Source organism: Bombina bombina, chromosome 10, assembly GCF_027579735.1.
Source record: "Bombina bombina isolate aBomBom1 chromosome 10, aBomBom1.pri, whole genome shotgun sequence".
NCBI lineage: Eukaryota > Metazoa > Chordata > Amphibia > Anura > Bombinatoridae > Bombina > Bombina bombina.
The window spans coordinates 29,242,905-29,259,902 of NC_069508.1; the positions used below are offsets into that span (position 1 = coordinate 29,242,905).

At 36.5% G+C, this 16,998-nt stretch overlaps 1 protein-coding gene across 1 annotated transcript in view; it reads left to right on the forward strand.

The window, feature by feature from the left end:
• The window catches only part of HS2ST1 (heparan sulfate 2-O-sulfotransferase 1), a 280,471-nt gene that overhangs the window by 495 nt on the left and 262,978 nt on the right, over positions 1–16,998 (forward strand). The window lies entirely within an intron of this gene.

The window sequence follows — 16,998 nt, forward strand, 5'->3', positions numbered from 1 at the left end:
ACTGTCCTATAGCCCCCCCTCACACTGTCCTATAGCCCCCCCTCACACTGTCCTATAGCCCCCCCTCACACTGTCCTATAGCCCCCCTCACACTGTCCTATAGCCCCCCCTCACACTGTCCTATAGCCCCCCCTCACACTGTCCTATAGCCCCCCCTCACACTGTCCTATAGCCCCCCCTCACACTGTCCTATAGCTCCCCTCACACTGTCCTATAGCCCCCCCTCACACTGTCCTATAGCCCCCCCTCACACTGTCCTATAGCCCCCCCTCACACTGTCCTATAGCCCCCCCTCACACTGTCCTATAGCCCCCCTCACACTGTCCTATAGCCCCCCCTCACACTGTCCTATAGCCCCCCCTCACACTGTCCTATAGCCCCCCCTCACACTGTCCTATAGCCCCCCTCACACTGTCCTATAGCCCCCCTCACACTGTCCTATAGCCCCCCCTCACACTGTCCTATAGCCCCCCCTCGCACTGTCCTATAGCCCCCCCTCGCACTGTCCTATAGCCCCCCCTCGCACTGTCCTATAGCCCCCCCTCGCACTGTCCTATAGCCCCCCCTCGCACTGTCCTATAGCCCCCCCCTCGCACTGTCCTATAGCCCCCCCCTCGCACTGTCCTATAGCCCCCCCCCTCGCACTGTCCTATAGCCCCCCCCCTCACACTGTCCTATAGCCCCCCCCCTCGCACTGTCCTATAGCCCCCCCCCTCGCACTGTCCTATAGCCCCCCCCCTCGCACTGTCCTATAGCCCCCCCCCTCGCACTGTCCTATAGCCCCCCCCCTCGCACTGTCCTATAGCCCCCCCCCTCGCACTGTCCTTTAGCCCCCCCCCTCGCACTTTCCTATAGCCCCCCCCCTCGCACTGTCCTATAGCCCCCCCCCTCGCACTGTCCTATAGCCCCCCCCCCTCGCACTGTCCTATAGCCCCCCCCCTCGCACTGTCCTATAGCCCCCCCCCTCGCACTGTCCTATAGCCCCCCCCCCTCGCACTGTCCTATAGCCCCCCCCCTCGCACTGTCCTATAGCCCCCCCCCCTCGCACTGTCCTATAGCCCCCCCCCCTCGCACTGTCCTATCCCCCCCCCCCTCGCACTGTCCTATAGCCCCCCCCCCTCGCACTGTCCTATAGCCCCCCCCCCTCGCACTGTCCTATAGCCCCCCCCCTCGCACTGTCCTATAGCCCCCCCCCTCGCACTGTCCTATAGCCCCCCCCCCTCGCACTGTCCTATAGCCCCCCCCCCTCGCACTGTCCTATAGCCCCCCCCCCTCGCACTGTCCTATAGCCCCCCCCTCGCACTGTCCTATAGCCCCCCCCTCGCACTGTCCTATAGCCCCCCCCCCTCGCACTGTCCTATAGCCCCCCCCCTCGCACTGTCCTATAGCCCCCCCCCTCGCACTGTCCTATAGCCCCCCCCCTCGCACTGTCCTATAGCCCCCCCCCCCTCGCACTGTCCTATAGCCCCCCCCCCTCGCACTGTCCTATAGCCCCCCCCCTCGCACTGTCCTATAGCCCCCCCCTCACACTGTCCTATAGCCCCCCCCTCACACTGTCCTATAGCCCCCCCACACTGTCTGCTTCTGTCCTCCCTAGTGGTAATGAAGGGGTTAAAGAGAGAGCCCCCCCTCACACTGTCCTATAGCCCCCTCTCACACTGTCCTATAGCCCCCCCACACTGTCTGCTTCTGTCCTCCCTAGTGGTAATGAAGGGGTTAAAGAGAGAGCCTTTATTATAATGTGACATCGAGATGCTCAGTTCTATATATCCTTGTGCGCACTATGGGCTTTATCCTATAATCCAGCTTGTGCCAACTGGTTGTATTTATTGTATAAATGCAAATGTCTAGTGTTACAGATACTTCAGTATTAATATTATAATAAAATGCTATATTTGTTGCACATTATACACATCCAGCAGCTGCTAACAATGTGCAGGAGCCCTGACTGCAGCGTTGCCGTAACTTGTACCAGCTCCTCCTGGGTAACCAGTGCTTTTATATTTCATGCTATAAAGATACTGTGAGCCCAAATGTTTCTATTGTCAAACACTAACCAGTGAGTTGTAAAATGCAAATAGTAGGTGGTTCTTTCAGGCCAGCAGTTTATTGTTAGGAAGTTGTTACAGGTTGTAGAACCAGATGCTACTTTGATGTTACAGAGTTTCTATAGGCTCCTGCTACATTCTGATGACTATATGGCGGTTATGTCTGTATATATTTAGCACAATAAACAAGTAGACAAGTCATTTCCCCTGTCTTTAACATTGAGTCTACTAGTAACATCCCCCTCTAGTGAAGCAGGGAGCCATACTTCATAAAGAATGATCTTCTTTTTATTTTTTTAACATTATATATCTCTCAAAATGTCAATACAAGCTTTAACTGGCTCATGAAGCTTGTATCAAACTCCATATTCCTATTGACTTCTAACTTTCATCTTTCAAGTTTTGATTGCAACTTGATTATCTATCTATCATTAATAGTGTAACTTTGCCTTTCTAAAAGTCAAGTGACTGAGTTCTGGACAGAAAGTTAAAACATATCATTGATGGCTTTTCAGGGAATGTTAGTCTTTTTCTGACTTTAGTAACACCTCCTCCTTGCTATGCAATATTGGTATTTAAATCTGAGACATCTCTGTATTTATTGTAAATGAAGATGATGTCACCCGTTAATGACAACGGTCTAGAATCTCTAGATGACATCAGATTTGACTATCTTGATGCAATTTCAGATAATCCAGAGGTTTATACAGGGGCTCATAGGATTTTGGGCTGTTGTTTGTATAATTAAAAATCAATGCTATTTATTTAATTGTTTGTCTGTTAGAAACTGGTGGTTATTTATGTTGTAGTTAACATAGGTACATGTAATTAAATGGCAAATCAGATATTGTCCCATCTGCCGTTTTAATTAGCGTTTAAGCATCTCAGGTTCTTGTTGAATATTAAATAGAAGAATGTGTTCCACATATTCAGTGGTTTATTTTGGTCTGTTAACATATTAGTCCATAGAAACTATTCATTTTTTATGATCTAATCACATTAGGATTTGTGTAGATTTAGTTGAATATGTCCTGATTGTTAATGCTTTTTTTTGTTTGTTTTTTTCAATACAAAAAAATGACTTTTAACCTCTTAAGGACATATGACGGAATTTTTCCGTCATAAAACAATTGAGCAAACTGAAAGCTGTGTCCTTAAAGGGTTAAAGGGATTTTTTAATTGTATTTTGTATGAAAGTATTCTGTTTGTTAGTATATGTGTGTATGTATATATATGTATGTGTGTATATGTATGTATGTATGTATATATATATATATATGTATATGTATATATATATATATGTGTGTGTGTATATGTATATATATATATATATATATATATATATATATATATATATATATATATATATATATATATATATATATATATATATACTTTTTCTTATTCATATTTGTGTTAAAGAGACATGATACTTAATTCAGTTTCAAATAATGCTTTTTTTAATGGATATTATTTTGCTGAGAACGCTGTTTTGCTGAGAGGTGAGCCAATAGCCGTGCGGGAAATCCGGCCTGGTGCCTGCTGGAACGCATGGCTATTTGCTAAGTGGTAGACGTCATCTCTTAGCAAAACAGAGTTCTGCCTTGGGCTGCTTGAGCAGTTCAGTGTGGCGAACGCTTGAAACAAATAAAGGAGCTTTCAGCATGAAGTATTTTATACTTTATGAATAAAAGTCCCCTTTATTTGTTCCAATGGTCAATTCTAGCTTTTTTAGATCTTGAAAAAGCCCAGAACTGGGTGAAACCCATTGACATTTTAAAGGCAGTAATTCCTATAACAATGTTAAGAAAAACCACATGAAAGACTCTATTTGAACCAAGAACAAAGTTTTTGCGGAAGAGAATCAACTGATGCAATCCACATAACCCTTGTCAGTATATTTATGAAAATCTTAGTAGTGCTATCCAAATAATATATATAAGTTTATGGCAGGGTTATAAACACAATACAAAGAAATAGAAACCCTTATCAACCATGCACCTACTAGACCATACAATTAATATAAATATCTGAATTCTTTTATTTAGTTAATATCCATAAACATATTGAACTATATTTGCAATAAAAGGAAACTAAATAAAAGTTTATATGCGTTAGAACCAACTCTTAAGATATGCTATTCTTCTTACAAAACCCAGAACAATATACCTTCACAATTCAGCCTTATTTATTTAACACAATGGGACTAAAAACCTTTAACATCCAAGCAATACAATTCTAAACAGTGTTTATAAAACAATAGGATAAAATATATATTCTGCTATTTAACTGCAATTTATCCTAATACAAAATTAACCGACAATATCAGAACTTGTATAGATGAGTTACTTAGCCAATTCAGACACAGATTTGAACAAAACCTAGGCTTATAACTACCAATTTAAAATACAATATACTTCACCAATTTTGAACCAATTCGTAGCGGTCTTTAGGTCATCTCATTTGAAAGAAGGTTTTTGCACAAATCAAGGATAAGTTTTAAGCTCCTTGCTGAAGTGAACTTTTTTTTTTCAGGTATATCGCAGCCAAAATCAGATCACTAATTTTCAACAAGTTACAGACAACTCTCCCTTGTGCATTCAACACTCCCATTATATAATCATTGATGACATCATGTGGGTGGCACTACGGGAGCTGACCTTCCCATTGGTTATCTGGGAAGTCTAAATCGGATTGGCCCTTGGAAATTTCATTTTTAACAGCCAGAAAGAACCTTCTGGCTGTAGTTCTCGCAACATAACACCAGGTGGCAGCATACAGTACAACATAGCAATACAATACAGCATTTCTGACATTTTTAAGCAAGTTAATTTTTTTTTTTATAAAATGGTTATTTAATCAGATCACACTCTCTGCATTAATCATATATAACCCCAATTACAGATGGTTAATATTAGGTTATTTTTTTCTGATTATTCTGATACCAAATATGTTATATTATTAACATTTTATTTTATTTAGGTAATTTAATACTGCTAATTATTAGTTTAAAATGCATTACAATGTTATCGGTATCCTGGCATTTATATGTGAATAATAGCTTATTTTTAATTCAGTATTGTACTGTATTCCAAGTGAATCCTGTCTATGTAGATCTGAAATAAAAATAAATGTTAATAATCACTTCTCTTCAGGTCCATAAACATCTATTCATGTTCTTAAACACACAGAGGCTAAGATATTCATGCTTTCAAAACATACACATATATATATATATCATATATATATATATATATATATATATATATATATATACACATACACACACACATCTCATGTCCATTAAAACATATACTGTTGCTTTGAAATCATAATGTAAGTCATTTGTCTTCACTGTATTATCCTAACATTCTAACTTTTCAGTAACTTCAGTTGCCAGACTTTTTGTCTCATACTCACCACATGGGGTCAATCCATGAGGAGTTGTAAGAGTCTTTAAAACAGCATATTTCCTGTTTAGCCAGCAGTGCAGATGTGTATTTGATTTTATTTGTGTCACCTTCCCCCAAGAGGGGTTTTTGCAGTAAGTCTTCAAATAGAGATTCAGTGAGATAGAACTGTTGTATCACACGTGTCAAATTCCAAAGGGGTCCTTGAACACATTCTTTTCTCACCTCACCAAATGTTCTGAGGTTATAAAAATCTGCATATATAGTCAAATGAATAGGGTCACTGAGCTATTTCCTTTAGAAAAGAAATGTTTGTGTTTCAAAAAGGCTCTACTGATCGTCAATCCTGATAGACGTGTATTAGAAGCTGTGTTCAACAAACTCATGTTTAATTAATCCTGAGTTCTCATCTAACATATACAGTGTATAAAATATACATATATATATATATATATATATATATATATGTACACATATGTAATATTCATCATAATATTCATATACTCTGACACCCTGGTTATATTGTGACCAGCATCTAACATCGACTTTCACCATCCTGTAACTGATGTGACTTCTTGCGTGTTTCAAACACTAAGAGCAAGCACTACAAACAAGTCTTTTATCAATCTCAGAGGATTGGGGGGGGCTTGCTCTAGGATATCGTTCCACCTTTGGTTTATCTGGCGTGATTGCTGATACGGATTGTAAAAGACAAGAGGTTTTCCTTCATTTCGGGGATCCATCCAGCAGTGATCTAATCCAGGACCGCTATAGAGAGACAGCTGGGACTTCATAGAGCATTTTCGGTGTAAGTAATAAGTGAACACCTTAAATTTTGGCTCTCTTCCTGTCTGTTCATTTGGATCTCATCTCGTTACAGCTCCGGTTAAAATACCACTAACTTCCAGCTGACGTGGATCTTCCTTGGTTTCCAATGGGATCTTTGTTCTCTATCTCAAATTAACCATTTGTGATAGTGATTGTCTCATTGTTGTTTTATTGTTATTTCTTTTATGCAATTTTATTTTGAGGTTTTTAGGGATTTTTATTGATACTACATTGTCAAACGCCTGATCAGAGTGTCTTTTAAATTTTGTTTTAAAAAATATTTCTGTGCACGATTAAGATTGTAATAAAATTTGTTTATTTTTTACTTGCACCATTACTCTTGTTCATCCTTAAGCGCATCCCATAATCAACTACCCAGTTTTCACATTTTTGCAAGGAATTATCATTTCCATTTGCACCAAGGTAATTTATTGTTTATACTATACAATAATTAGAACCTCTGCATTACCAATTTTAGCTACACGTTAGCGCCAAGGGTTATTATAGTAATATCCTTATTACTATTGTATGATTGTAATTCTAGCTTTTCACAAACTCTAGGATTGACCATCACTTTAGATGGAGTTTAATTAATCAGTTGTAATGAGATGCGCTCTAACTTGCTTTTTAATATAGATATGAAATTCAACTACCCCGCGCACCACCGTCCACTTCAGAAGGGAATTTTTCTGTGAGCTAATGGTTTGAACTGTTCTCCAATCAGCACTCTCCCCATATGGCTACATAGCTGATTGGATTCAAACGTTGGCTCACATAAAAAATGACTTTTAAAGTGGGCGGCGGAGTAGCGGATATTTAAATTTCATATCTATATTAAAAAGTAAGTTATAGCGCAACTTTGTTACAACTGATGGATGAAACTCTATCTAAAATATCACTAACATTCCAGATCTGTTTTTAGAATGCGGAGTTTACCATCACTTTAATTATAAAAATGTGTTCTGCTGCTTAAATTGTACAAACAGTTGTGTTTAAAGGGACACTGAACCCAAAAATTTTCTTTCGTGATTCAGATAGAGCATGCAACTTTCTAATTTACTCCTATTATCAAATTTTCTTCATTCTCTTGGTATGTTTATTTGAAAAGCAAGAATGTAAGTTTAGATGCCGGCCCATTTTTGGTGAACAACCTGGGTTGTCCTTGCTGATTGGACAGCACCAATAAACTAGTGCTGTCCATGGTTCTGAACCAAACATTTGCTGGCTTCTTAGCTGAGATGCCTTCGTTTTCAAATAAAGATAGTAAGAGAACAAAGAAAAATTGATAATTGAAATAAATTAGAAAGTTGCTTAAAATTGTATGCTCTCTGAATCACAAAAGAAATTTTTTTGGTTCAGTGTCCCTTTAATGTTAAGTTTTAGTTTCTATATTTGTAACACTCAATTTGTGGATTTTATTTCAAATTTGCAGAAAATAGTATTGAATTTTTTTATCCGATTTAATCAATTATGAAAATAATCGTTAGTTGCATCCCTAAATCAATCCTTCTTTTGTATCAAACCACAGTAAAACTATGATCCTATTATTTTGACATTTGGAAAATAATGCATTCCTAGGCTGTTGCATTTGAATAAAGCTTATACTTTTTACTGTATAAAACAAATTGACAGTTGGCCAACTGCATTGCTGGGGCCAACTGATATTTTTTTTTAGATTGATTTTCTTTGATTCTGAGCTGTTCACAAACTTCCTTCCAGTTCTGTAACAGTGAAGATTAAATTGTTGATGCTAACTGCATGCTTATGTGCTGGTTAAAGGGACAGTAAAGTCAAAATATTAGAGCACGAGATTTGTCATTTTTACTTTTGTCATTTTTGGTATCCTTTGTTAAAGAGTAATTCTAGTTGAGCTCAGAAGTGTGCACATCTTTAGCTATCTGCAGCAGTGTTTGCAACAATATTTATATAAATGTTACAGTCATGACCAAAAATATTGGCACCCAAGCATTTCTGTCGTATAATGCACCACTTTGCCCAGAAAATTGTTGCAATTATAAATGTTTAGGCATTCTCATGTTTATTTCTTTTGTTTGCATTGGCGTGACACAAAAAAGTGGAGAGAACAGAAAAAAAAGACAAATCTGACACATTCCATGCAAACTTCAAAAATGGACTGGACAAAATGTATTAATTAATTTTATCCACCATTTAAACAATCCTTCGTTGCAATCTTTGATCAATTATACTCTTTCGTCCAGGGAGATTAGCTACAGTGCCATGGGCTGTAAACTTCTTGACAATGTTGCGCACAGTGGACACAGGGACATTAAGATCTCTGGAGATGGACTTGTAACCTTGAGATTGTCCATGCTTTTCCACAATTTTTGTTCTCAAATCCTTAGACAATTCTTTGCTGCTCTCTTTTCCGTGCTCAGTGTGGCCCACAGAGACACGCAACAGAAAGGTTCAGTCAAATTTTCACCATTTTAACTGGCTGCCGGTGTGATTTCTGTTAATTGATACAGGTGAGTTTAATTACAAATTACAGGAGCATCACAAAATTGGAATGCAATTATTTCTTACAATTTTGAGAAGGTGCCAATAATTTTGTCCAGTCCATTATTGGAGTTTTGCGTGAAATGTGACAGATTTGTGGTTTTGTCCAGTCCATTATTGGAGTTTTGCGTGAAATGTGACAGATTTGTCTTTTTTTTTTCTCTCCACTTTTTTTGTGTCATACCAATACAAAAAAAAAAAAAAAAATTAACACGAAAATGCCTAAACATTTATAAATGCAACAATTTTCTGTGCAAAGTGGTGCATTATCTGACGGAAATGCAGGGGTGCCAATATTCTTGTCCATGACTATCCATAGTTGCAAACGCCACTCCCATAGAATGCTAAAGACAAGTGCACGTTTCTAAGGTCCTATCGTCCTACCTAGTTTTACTCTTTTGCAAAGCATCCCTCAGGAACTAAACACATTTTGATGATAAAAGTAAATTAGAAAGTTGTATAACAAAGGTTGCTCAATATGAATCCTAAACATTTAATTTTTACTTCAATGCCACTTTATCTCTGTATATATAAATGTGAATTGAGATCCTGTGTGGCACATACGTGTTATGTATGAGTTTAAAGCAATGCTATGATTTTAAAGTGAAAATGTTCAGAGTTTTATGGAAAAATTGAGGAAGGAGAGTTATTCAACAAGGTTCAAGCAACACAAAAAGTTTGCTTTTGAGAAGATTGCTATCTTTATTGTTTAATACAAGTTTATATTTCATCTACTGACAGTTGACAAGTCTGACGAAAAATATATTTTTTAGCTTGGAAAAGACTGATATCATTTTTCTTAAAAGGGATATTACACACTAGATAAACGCTAGATATAGTAATGTGTTTAAAGCACAGATTAAAGGGACATTTTCTTTTGTGATTAGGACAGAACATACCATTTTAAAAAGGTTTTCAAGTTACTTCTATTATCAAATTTGCTTTGTTCTAATGTTATTCTTTGTTCAAGAAATACCTAGATACATCAAGCAAGCAACAGTGTGATAACATGTTCTAACAGCATTTTCTTTTTGCACTGTTCAGTTCTTTTGAAAAAGAAAAATGCATTCCTGTGAAATGTGCTGTTTGTTACGATGCCTTTGATATGCAGCATCATTTCTGTAATGTTGGTTTAGAACATTTTGGGCTCGCTATTTTAACGTGCACTGTAAAGGGGCAAATTTGTCCATTTACAGATAAATAACCAACCATTACAAGTGGCTAGTTAAGGCTCCTGCATGCTTGCGGGAGCACTTAAAGCAATTAACCAGAGGTCAGACCTCTGGTTAATTAAAAAAATAATGTGCCCCAATTGCCCCCACCCCCAAATAAAGTAGACAGTTTCTTTCTTTAAAAAAATGAGCATTTTTTTTTTTTTTTTTTTTAAACCACACACACAATGCAGTTCTAAGGGGTTAAGGTAAGGAGATGGGGGCTGTTAGAAAAATAAACAGCACTGTAATTTAGATGGCCGTCTATGGGGACCGTGTTTTTACTTTAAATATATTTGTATATGATTATGTAGATATATGTTAATAATGGTATATACACATATAAACACATAAATATATATGTATATGCACATATAAACACATAAATATATATGTATATGCACATATAAACACATAAATATATATGTATATGCACATATAAACACATAAATATATATGTATATGCACATATAAACACATAAATATATATGTATATGCACATATAAACACATAAATATATATGTATATGCACATATAAACACATAAATATATATGTATATGCACATATAAACACATAAATATATATGTATATGCACATATAAACACATAAATATATATGCATATGCACATATAAACACATAAATATATATGCATATACACATATAAACACAAATATATGTATATACATATAAACACAAATATATATGTATATACATATAAACACAAATATATATGTATATACATATAAACACAAATATATATGCGTATATACATATAAACACAAATATATATGCGTATATACATATAAACACAAATATATATGCGTATATACATATAAACACAAATATATATGTATATATACATATAAACACAAATATATATGTATATATACATATAAACACAAATATATATGTATATATACATATAAACACAAATATATATGTATATATACATATAAACACAAATATATATGTATATACACATATAAACACAAATATATATGTATATACACATATAAACACATAAATATATATGCATATACACATATAAACACATAAATATATATGCATATACACATATAAACACATAAATATATATGTATATGATTATGTAGATATATGTTTATAATGGTATATACACACATACACACAAATATATATGTATATGCACATATAAACACATAAATATATATGTATATGCACATATTTAAACACATAAATATATATGTATATGCACATATTTAAACACATAAATATATATGTATATGCACATATTTAAACACATAAATATATATGTATATGATTATGTAGATATATGTTTATAATGGTATATACACACAAATATATATGTATATGCACATATAAACACATAAATATATATGTATATGCACATATAAACACATAAATATATATGTATATGTTCATATACTTATATATTTAAACTTTGCTGCGCTACTTACCCCCTGCGCTGTGTTAGATTATTTGCTGTGTCTCACGGCATCAAAACAAGGCTCTCATTTGGAACCTACGGAAGCGCGCTCTTGTGAGTGCAAAGCTTCCAGGCAATGCGAGCGCGAGGTCACGTTCACATTTCACTTAACTTGTAATACCAGTGCACATTTGTGTGTGCTGGTGGTATTCCTTAGTGGAGCACAAATATCGCACTCTCGAAAGAAAGTGCAAAATGGTGCTCCACTCTTAATCTAGCCCTTTATTGAATAGGTAAATTTATGTATAAAATCCCTTTTAATGCTAGAATGTGAGCTATGTTGAGTGAAAACCTCTGAAACCACAATGAGCTCTTGTTTGCTTATGCAATTCCTGCCATCTATATATACTCGCTGGGCATACAAATGGTTAACCATAGGACTTCAGGCACTTTAGTGAAATTCCTGTATAAGTGTCCTTAACAGAGAAAGAGAGATGGAATTGCTGGAATTCCCAAAGGCTTCAATTATTGTTGTTATTGCACTATTGCTTGCTTATAACTGTTTTTAACCCCTGCAAATGTATTAAACAAATAGTTAAAGTTAGCTTTAGAGGAGCAGTGCCCTACTGGGAGCTAGCTGAGCACACATGGGGAGCCAATGACAAGAGGCAGATATGTGTAGGCAACAATCACCAGCTAGCTATCAGTAGTGTATTGTTGCTCCAGAGGATATTTACAAATTCTTTTCAACAAAGGACACCAAGACAGCAACGTAAATTTAATAATATAAGTACCTTTTTAAAAGTGTATTTAAAACACATTTTCTTTCTTAACCCCTTGAGTGCTAACGACGGCTCTGAGCCGTCGCAGAGTTTCTCACTCAGGTGCTAGCCGTCGCTAGCACTCTCCCACCTTGAGGGAGATCTGGGGGCTCCCACCCGCTCTTACCCCGGTGATCGTGCCTGTAGAGTGACAGGCATCGCCGGGGCTTCCCGTTTTGCGTGGTGACGTCACGCGTAATGACGTGATGACGTCACCGCGCAACTTTATGTAAAAAAAACAGAATGGACAATATAGGGAAAGGGGGCATGCTGCTTAGAAGCCTGTATCTCAGGCATCTAAGCAGCTACAGACCCCCAAGACCCACCATTGGAAAGGTAATCGCCGAACCTTTCCAATGGTATAAGTCTTGGGGATCTGAAAATAAAAGGAAAAAGTAAAAAAAAATAAAAAATTTTTTAAAATTAAACCCTCAAATGTGTTTAGCACCCAGGTGGGAAAGTGCTTAGCACTCAAAGGGTTAAAGGGACATGAAACCCAATTTTTTTCTTTCATGGTTTACAAACAGCATGCAATTATAATCAACTTTGTAATTTACTTCTATTATCTATTTTGATTCATTCTCTTGATATCCTTTGCTGAAAAGCATATCTAGATATAGGCTCACAAGCTGCTGATTGGTGGCTGCACATAGATGCCTTGTGTGATTGGCTCACCTATGTGCATTGCTATTTCTTCAACAAGTAAATTGGGATGTTTAAAATTGTATTCTCTACCTGATCCACGAAAGAAAAAATGTGGGTTTAATTTCCCTTTAAATCATCTAAAGTGACTTTCACATCCCTTTATAAAGATTAGCTTACTGTACTGTTGTATCAATATGTAAAGGTGTTATTTTTCCTATGTCAGTGAAAACATTTTTTTTTTTTTTTTTAAATGAAATAGCTAGAGCTGCAACAACTAATTGTCATAATCGATAATCGATTATAAAAATAGTTGTCAACGAATCTCATAATCGATTAATCGATTACTGTAGTTGGTTTGTGCACAACACTAGCTGCTTCACTCCAATGAACTCCTGCACAGGGTATTGTGTTTTATGGTTATGTCCTTAGCCTAAAGGACATCTACAGACGTCAACTTTTCACTTTTTCAGGACAGTATACGTTTACAACTAACCCAGGCTTATGTGCAACCCAGATATAATAGTCATCATTTGGATTGTTTATATTAAATCTGGTGATTTGGAACTCTGCTTTGCATGATATAGTGCCAAGCTTGTTGTTTACACCTTGCCCCTAGACTGATGGGAGTTATTTAAATTGATGTGCACTATTATCTGTTTGCACAATTATTAGCGTATTGCTTGCTATTGCTGATTATATGTACTGTATAAATAAATGTGTAAGGCTTTTGTCCTGTTATTGATATACAGTCCTTGGCGCGTTTTGATTTGTTTTTTTATTGTTTTTTTATATTTTTAATATGTACCAGATTCAACCTATATGTATGTTATTTTTAGAGCGGACTAGATATTTCCCCCTAACATTATAGCTGGTTATTTACTATTGCATATAGATATTCAAGATATTTGTTTTTTTAGAATGAAGTCAAGGGTTACTTTGAGAGGCCCCTTGCCAAGGTGAAAACCCCTTTGCATTGGTGAAGAGCTAACAAAGATAAATATCCCACTTTGGTGAAATTGGCAAAACCGTACTTATACATCTCAAGCACCTCAACACCATCTTAGTGCCTTTTCTCTGCTGCAGGAAATATAGCTGCAAACAGAGAACCAGCCTTAGCCAGAAGCTTGTGGACATGTTGAGATTTTTGCATTTCAATGCAAAGTTTCTGAAAGAGTGAATAACAGAATGTTGTTAACAGTGATCGTCTAACTCTTTCTAGTTCTACCTCTATTCAAACAGGTTTTGTTTTTGTTTTGTTTAATTATAAAACTGTTCTCTGCTGCTTAAAAATTGGACAAACAGTTGTGTTAATGTAAAGTTTTAGTCTGCAGTTTATATTTGTAACACCCAGTATGTGGATTTTATTTAAAATATAGGAAACAATTATTGATTCTTTTTTTATCCGATTAGTCGATTAATCAATTATGAAAATAATTGTTAGTTTCAGCCCTAGAAATAGCCATTTGCAGTGTCTGCGTCATATACTTCATGTCCCAGATATTACTGGATTGTGATGGGAGTTTTGTCCCTTATGCAGCTTCCCCCGCTTAGAGTGAAAAACCAGGGACAAACTCTGCCATATCCACCCATGATGCTTCTTTTTTATTATGTATGTTTGTAGATAAATATTACTGATTTAAAATGATAAAGTAGCGCTAGCGGAATCTGTAAAGTAGATAAAGTAGCGCAACTAGCGCTGTGGAATCTGTTGGCGCTCTACAAATAACCGATAATAATAATAAAGTGATAGACGAAAGAGGAACAATGCATAGCCCAAAAATGCCACATTTGCTCTGGATCAATTGGAGAAAATATAGAGAAATCCGATCAAGTTATCAGGAATTTATTTTAATTCCAGTTTTACAAACAGATTCAGCAAATCTTTGAAAATATTAGAACAACAAAGAAAATATTCCTTTAGCATTGTCCGTTTTTTTTTTTTTTTTTTATATTTTATCAATAAAATATTAATAATGTTAATCAATATAATATTAAAAATGTTCAATTTTATTGCACAAATTCTCATTAAATAAATTTGTTAAATTATGCCATTAAAGGAAAAGTCAACTTTGACACTCAGCCACACAGCTTTTGCAAGTACTGTAATACTGAAAAAACTATGAGTTTCATTCAACATTTTTTTTTTAACACTATATATAACATCGTTATAAATTACCTTTCACTATGAGCGCTCCTATCTCTATAACTCTGCCTGTCAGGTTTTTTTTTGTTTGTTTTTTTAGTTTGTGGATGACAATTATCATTTCGACCTTTTCTATTGGTCCCCCACTGGCGTCCCAACATACAAGATTACCGCCCACTACTATCAACACGCATGCGTGAGTCTTGAAATTTGCGACTGCATCATATGCGCGTTCATGTTAAACGCATGCGCATTATCTGCTTGTAAGCAGATTAATTTTAAGAATGACAATATATTAAACAATTTTGCTGCAGACGCTTTGATCACACGATCGATGCAACGCTCCAAATGAATGTACCTACAGATTCAGTGTTACATTATTTATCTAAGCGGCGTTTTATATGTGCATGCGCGATATAAGGAGACTGGCGAGAGATGCGCATGTGCGAATTACGGAGAAGGGTGAGAACGCACACAAATGTACATGTAAGAGCGGGTGGGACCGCTCTGATGTGTAAAGTATAGAAATACGGAAATGGTCGGGTGGGAGGAGTGAATAAGGAAAAAGGTATGAGATTTCGGATAAAAATAACGACTATATTGATCTCACAAACATAAATCTATAACCGTATTGCGGATGCTGGAAATTTACTTGCACTTTAATTTGTGTTTTGGATAGCAGAAAATATTACACAGCCCCCACTACTACAGAGTACCACCCGGCTGGCAACATTTTCTGTGGATAACTCTGGATATTACACCGTAACTTCCGTTTCATGATACATTTGCCAATAAATCCTGTTAACACATTCAGAGCCGAGCAGCCATGCAGAGTCACAAATACCTGAGCTGATTTCCATGTAGTGTTTCTTGATCTTTATTTGCAACACATACTGCAGTGTGGTCTATTGGTCCATGGCCAGTTGGCTAAAGGAAGAGCGGATCTTCCATCTGTCATAATGTAACACCTCTAATAGCAACTTCCTTTCTATAAAAAAAACATAATAAAAATAAAAGGCTACAATATCTAGTGTTAACCCCTTAAGTCCACCAACATCAGCTGTCTGTTGTGCTTTCAGGGTTGTAATAGAGTGAGTTTTGCCAACAATGACAAGACTGCACTATTTCTGCATGCCATAGACAGCGAGACACGAAGAAATAATGCATTCTCGTCGTTATCGGTGAAAGACGCACTATTACAACCATAGAAGTCCTTAGCAGCAGACAACAAAGGGGTATCTCACTGTCACTGAGGGGTTAAAAGTGACTAACTTGTTACATTATGTGAGTACATCAACGTTTAGCCAACCCAAGCATTTGTTAAAGGGGCATAGCACTTCCCCAATGTAAATGAGTTTGATTTATTTATATTTGTAAACAAACCAACTAACATACGTGTTCATGTGCAAACGGAAACCTATGCTACTGTCATGATTTGTAGACTTGTCAACCTTACAGCAGCAGGTGTTGTATCTATCTGCTGTAAGCAGTGAATGGATACATTAGTTAGTATCAGTTGTGCACACACCTGCACTTCAGTCAATTTAAATTGTAAACAGTTCTTATGTAACCTTTCTCATGTAAAATAAAACTTTTTTTTTCCCCTCCTTTTGTTTTTGTTCTATATAACTGTCTTTCATGTTGTAAAGCAAATGTTATGTTTTCTTTTATGTGATCACATTGTGAATGTTCAATAAAAATATATTCCTTAGTGTTGCTCTAATGCTTTAAAGGGACAGTCTACACCAGAATTTGTGTTGCTTAAAAAGATAGATAATCCCTTTATTACCCATTCCCCAGTTTTGCACAACCAACACAGTTATATTAATATACTTTTTACCTCTGTGATTAACTTGTATCTAAGCCTCTGCAGACTGCCCCCTTATTTCAGTTCTTTTGACAGAGTTGCCAATCGGTGCTCACTCCTGTAAATTAACGTGCAAGAGC